The sequence below is a fragment of the Magallana gigas genome, chromosome 4 (genome assembly GCF_963853765.1).
Source record: "Magallana gigas chromosome 4, xbMagGiga1.1, whole genome shotgun sequence".
Classification (NCBI taxonomy): Eukaryota; Metazoa; Mollusca; class Bivalvia; order Ostreida; family Ostreidae; genus Magallana; species Magallana gigas.
The window spans coordinates 54,726,440-54,732,881 of record NC_088856.1 but is presented as its reverse complement, the minus strand read 5'-3'; the positions used below and the strand labels follow the sequence as shown (position 1 = coordinate 54,732,881).

General features: G+C 34.5%; 1 long non-coding RNA gene across 1 annotated transcript; it reads left to right on the top strand.

Moving 5' to 3' along the window:
- The first annotated feature begins 720 nt into the window (after positions 1–720).
- LOC136274967 (uncharacterized) lies at positions 721–2,229 on the top strand. The gene is made up of 3 exons (XR_010713423.1): positions 721–878; positions 1,396–1,569; positions 1,987–2,229. It is a non-coding gene; the product is annotated as an uncharacterized lncRNA (long non-coding RNA).
- Positions 2,230–6,442: the final 4,213 nt, after the last annotated feature.

The window sequence follows — 6,442 nt, the reverse complement described above, 5'->3', positions numbered from 1 at the left end:
TATAAACACAAATACATTGAAAACATTAATTATACTCATCACACTGAATCATTAAAATTAATATACATGCCATCATTGCTTCCTCAACATATACATCATACTGAGTTACATTGTTTGTAGGTGCCTGGCTTTCTACAGTTGTTTTCATCAGACTTCAAATGTTTTGCTACCTGGAACATACTTACTTACAGAATATATGACAATTTGATAAACTGGATAATTTAGCTGATTATCATTGGTGTTTAGTACATTTTTTTTCTTGTTATCTCTACTTTTGCAATATTAAAGTGATAAATATCCAAAACTATATGTAAAGTAATAATTAACAAATGATAAAGTCGTGCAAGTTTTACCAATTGTAATCATTTTGTAATCAAACATTGACGAGTGAAGATTATATTTATATACACATTTAGCAGAATTCATGGTATATGAATATATTACCAACAGGGATATATTGGCCAATACAGTATATTTACATCTGTGCACATCCAAACTGTTTACACAGAAGCACCTGTCAGTGATATGTACCAATTTATTGACGTCCATAGCTGTTCAAACATCTACCAATGATATGCACTAATTTATTGAGGTGCTCGAATCTAAAGAACTGTATTTACACATACTTAGGTTTATATGTTGTACAATTGTAAAATTTCTAAGTCATAAATTCCCCACACTGATAGTTTACATAACATTTTGATAAACACGTGTTATGCGTTAATTGCTGATCGAACACCCTCAGTATAAAAACCCCGCGTGAGTTTAGATTTGATACAAATTGAGTATGATGTTCAATGACGGTGATATGAAGTTAGTTCTGCTAGCGTGCGTCCTTACCATTGGCTTAATCTGCTCTGTTGAAGGACAAACAAAAGGTATGGTAAAGGTCATAAAGAAAACATTACACGTATGTAGTTGTGAAGAAACCGAAGTATAACCGCAATACTTGCATTGGATACGTATATATTCAGAAAACGAAACATTTCTAGCAAGGCAGTCTTTAGTATAAAACTTTGAAACATTTCTGTTATATTTTCTTTTAAATTCAGCATGTATTAGCAATATAACAGTCAAAGAAAATCAAGTTTTATACTTAGTCTACAATAGTATCTATTGATTCTAGATACGATTAAATTACCTGGATAAATGAAATTTCGAAATCATTGGTGTTTTGTCTTCATTACACCATCAAGTTCAGACCATGCGCACGTCGATCTATTTAACAAAACAATTTATATAAAGTATAAACTTGTAGGAAAGAAAATAAACATTTTCACGTAAATTGCATTTGATTTACCACCAACAATTAAATATAATTTTGTTTTCACCAAAACGCAAATTACGACATAACGATTTATTGCAACATCAAGATTAAACGCCTTCTAACCAAAGGTTGCAGCCACGGGAGCTTCAGCCCGCACCCTAGCGATTGTACCATGTACCAGGTGTGTGTCCACGGGTACCTGCTGAACATGACGTGTGTGTACGGCACGGCCTGGAGTCAGACCAACTCCTCGTGTGTAAACGCGGCCACTGTCAACTGTACACTCCAAGACGACACCAAAGGTTTTTTACAGACATTTTAAACGACATATGTTTTCATATATAGCTAGCCGCATTCCTGCGCGAAACATAATTTTTTTCCCGGGGATGGTGTGTGTGGGGGGGGGGGCATAGGTGGGAGTGGATCCATCAGAAACACTCCCTTATATATTTACATCTTCAGACCTCTCCCCATGGAAAATGTAAAGTTTTTGAAATCATATAGTACTATAAAAGAAGTTTAAATTTGAACATTTTAAATTACGTGTAATAGTACAAGTCTTATAAATAAATTTACAAGTCTGAAATAATATAACTGATTATCCATTTTTGAGGTTGAAAATTCATACCGGTATTTCGTAAAAAAAAATATAATAATTTCAATTTCTCATCATATCTGATAGTCTGAAATCGTGTACAGGGTTATTTTTCATTCTATAGATTCCAAATCGTTTTCCTGCCCTTCCACTTTCGGGGAGTTCCCCGACCCCAAGAACTGCCAGAATTACTTCGTGTGTTCGTTTGGGAGGGCGACACAAAAACAGTGCCAGGGAAACACTGGATGGGACCGGAAGCTGAAACTGTGCAACTATAAATACAATTTGCCGAACTGTTCTTAATATGTACATGTACACGAGAGATGAACTGTATATGTATAAAAGAATAAATAAAGGATTCATATTTTTCTGAATCTGCTCTAGCTACCTACTTGTATCTCTTTCGTAACATGTACGTATAATTTATTAATTGCTGTACATGTAGGTTCATGATAATTTCAGCATACATGTACCTGGTATAAATACTGTTGGCAGGATATCTAAGCATCAGGGGGCTGAGGGTGGGCTGCTCTCCTCCATCAACTTTTTTTCGCAAAGGATATTTTTCGTGAGACCTGACCCCCACCCCCACCATATCATATTTTTAGGAGGATACAGCATAGTGATATGGAATTGATATTAGAATTAAAGGTTGATACTGCGTATTCCCTCCACGGAATGGTATTTTAAAGGAAGAATATTTTTTTAGCTTAAAAATTTATTCTTTGTAAAGATTTTGGATCACCCCCCCCCCACACACACACACACGAACACGATACACGATGCTACGTGCATGATAGGAACTTTCTTGACATCATTAAAGAAATTATTATATAGTGTATCATGGAGGGGGGGGGGCGTGGACTTTTCTCGCATCAAATAATTTTCTTAAATTTACATAGTAAAAATTGAATCATCATGGGGTTGCCCACCCCCACTTTTTTGGGAGTATGTATAGCAATTGGAATAGAAATGAGAGCAATCGAAGTTATAAGTTATAAATCTACGCCAACACCCCCCCCCCCCCCCGATAAGGATTTTGAAGATTTTTTGGGTACTGCCTTTTCCTTTTTTTTTTTTTTTGGTCAAGATTTTTTGGATGAGTCTGCCCCCCCCCCCACTTTCAAAATTAATGCTACGTGCCTGTATAAGGCTATGAAAAAAAATATTTATCATTCAAACATTGATTGCAGACCGACCTTGCTTTGCAACGCCATGCTACAAAGGAGGGGCTTGCGTTGAGAGTGGAGCAAACTACACGTACACTGGTATCCATGGTTACGACCCGGCCTCAGATTGCCGGTCAAGTTAGTTGTTCAGCTTTATTTCTGTATAAGATAATCCCGTTTCCTATCATTTATTGTCATAATTATGTTGTTATTCTGTGTTTACAGCGATTGACTTTTGTCTTAGAAAACCTTGTTCCCATACTAAAGTCTGCTTACCTCACCTCGGGGGTTTCACATGCGTGTGCACGGCAGGATTTACCGGAACCGATTGTACCTCTGGTAATGAATAACTTACAGTTTTGCACTTAGCTACCTTACCTTACCTACCGTACCTTAACTTCGCATATTAGACTGTACAAATGTATTTTGTTGTTACTTTTCAAACTCAGATATTGACGAATGTGCAAGTTCACCATGTATCCATGGCAACTGTTCCGATAACGTCAATGGCTACCGATGTCTGTGTGATTCAGGATATGCAGGCCTTCATTGTGAATCAAATATTTGATAAACAAATATATACCTCTACCACGTAATTATTATGTACATGTATTTGCAGTCATAATATGGTTTGATTTTTTATTTCCATTTATAGATGTCGATGAGTGTGCCAGCTCACCGTGTATCCATGGGAACTGTACTGATGACGTCAATAGTTTTCACTGCTCATGTGACGTCGGTTTCAGTGGCATAAGTTGCTCATCAGGTTGGTTGATTAAGTTTATCAGTTACTAAATGTTGAGACACTGACTTTAAAAAAGTTTCAAAACTCTACTTATGTAAACAAAATCTTGTGTTTACCGTTTTTATAGCCGTGTCCAGTTCTGAGTGCTCCTCTTCTAACTGTAACGTGGTCAGGTGCTCGATTTTCAATCTCCAGTTTGGAACTGATTGCTACTACGGTACGATTCTTAACTTATTACTTGATATTCATAATTCTACCCAAAGGAATATAATAATTCAACATATTTATAAAAGTATTATATTGCAAACATAACCGGTCGTGACACAATAAGTAAAAATAAATACATATAGTACAATTAATGTACGTGTTCCCTTCAAAAAAGAAAACATTGGTCAACAAAATATTTAACTTATTCTCGTTCGCATGCGTTATTTATCTAAATCTATCAACTACCATGAATGTGTTTCTTTACTCAAAAGTACTCTTTCTTTTCAAATTGAATGCAGAATCATGTGATAGTACAATTAATGCATCTTAGGGACAGGGCACTATAATTGAAACTTGGTTATGAGTCTAACGCTTAATATAAATTAATATATTGTTTGTTCTGATTTCTGTTTTCCCCATGACAACAGCTTGGGTATCTTGCCTACTGTCTGCTCTGGTCCTGGCAACTCTTTCCTTTTGTGTCGTATTTATCTATGGAATAAAGAAGAGGCAAAGGTAAGTTGTTTAGCTCACCTGAACCGAAGATTCGAGTGAGCTTTTCTGGTCACCTAGCATCCGTCGTCTTAGGGCGCGTGTTTTAAAAAATCTTCTTCTCAAGATCAATTGCACCGGAAATGCCAATATTAACACCGCAGCTTGCATATCTAGTAAAATTTCTATATTGTTAAAGACTAATACTAGGACCCGAAAAGGGGTTCAAAGTTTTAACATAGAAATATATTGGAAATATGTTTTAAAATCTTCCAAGGAACTACAATGCTTCAATTTCTGGTATTACTATGCAAGCTTCCTCAGATTCTAGATTGTTAAAACTGGACCCTCGGACCAATAAATTGGTGACCCAAGAGAGGTTTGAAATATAAAAGGAATCATTAAAAGAAATTCAGATCTTCTCAAAAACTACAATTTGTGATACTACTTTAGAAACATCATAACATAGCGTAGACTTTGATTAAATTGTTAAAATCACGACCCCAGGCCAATACTGGGGCCCCAGGAGGGGTTCAAAGTTCAACATAGAAACATATAAGGAACATGATTTAAAATCTTCTTCTAAAGAACCACAATTTGTGAGATTACTATACAAGCATCATAAGATAGTGTATATTCTAAATTAATAAAAACCATGACACCCAGACCAATACTGGTGCTCAAAGATGGTTTCAAAGTTCAAAATTCAAATGATTGGGAAACATGTTTGAAAACCTTCTAATCATTAACTACACTGCTTAAATGTGTGAAATTATAATGCAGGCATTTTAGAATAACGAAGACTCAAAATTGTTAAAACGGTGACCCGCCGACCAATACTTATGTTCAACGTATAAGTACAGAGGAAAATTAAGAATATTTTCAAGAAATACAAAGCTACGTATAGTTATTTTACTTATAAGTATCCTCATATCTTTATATCCTCTTATCAAGGTCACAGTGACCTTTCACTTTTAATAATCATTAATAGTTCATTTTACATTTTAGTTTTCTTTGATACCTTGGGGTTTAGGAAAGTAATATTGGCCGAGAGTTTGACAATATTTTCAAAGAGTTTCTTATTCAAACATTTCGAAATAGAATAATACAAGAACTTTGCTCAGGTTAGCTATTTGGCCCATGAGATTATTGTTTAACTTATGAGTGTCCATCCACATTTATACTGGTAAACCAAAATTAACCAAAGATTCAGTATTTCGTGATTATTTAATTTTCATTTTTTAATTTGTCAAAAGAACAGCGCTCTCCATTTCCATTCGAGGATACGACTTTGGGAGATTCTAAAAAGAGATTTGACTTCATTGCTTTTAGACAAAATGGTAATAAATCATGATACAGAATATTGTGTCTTTTTGATCTATGACAAAAAAACATTAGATGTATCTACAAGCTTAGGGACGTGACTACGTTTTGTGCATAGTGAATCTAAACCTTATTTTTAAAACTCGAATTTTCAAATTACAAAACTATGTTACTCTGAAAAATCCATTACTTTCTGTTGTAACTCATGTCCGTGAAAATGTTTAAGGGGGTTGGGTGGAGTGTCGTGTTGAAACGTAGCTAAAAATTATTTCTAAGGCAACAATCAGGAAATTGATGTACAAATCTATAGTTTTGAAAGTTAAAAAGTTTGGGAGGATTACAGTTAGGCTACAGTATATGGCTATAGTCGGAAATCTAATTTAAAATAGTTACGTAGATGTTGCAATTTAGTTTGTTTGAATTGAACAAAACCAAGACAAAAACTTAAAATCAATTATGACTAAATTAAATTGAAAATAAATTCATTTAAATAAATGTTTAAACCAAAAATATAACAGCCTGTATGTTTCAGATTGCCTTATAAGCTGCTTACCCAGTATTTGCAAAAAAAAAAAATATAATAATGGAAATAACTGATGTACATTCTTCTATATTTATTTCTTTATGCTTCTAATTTGTTTCAG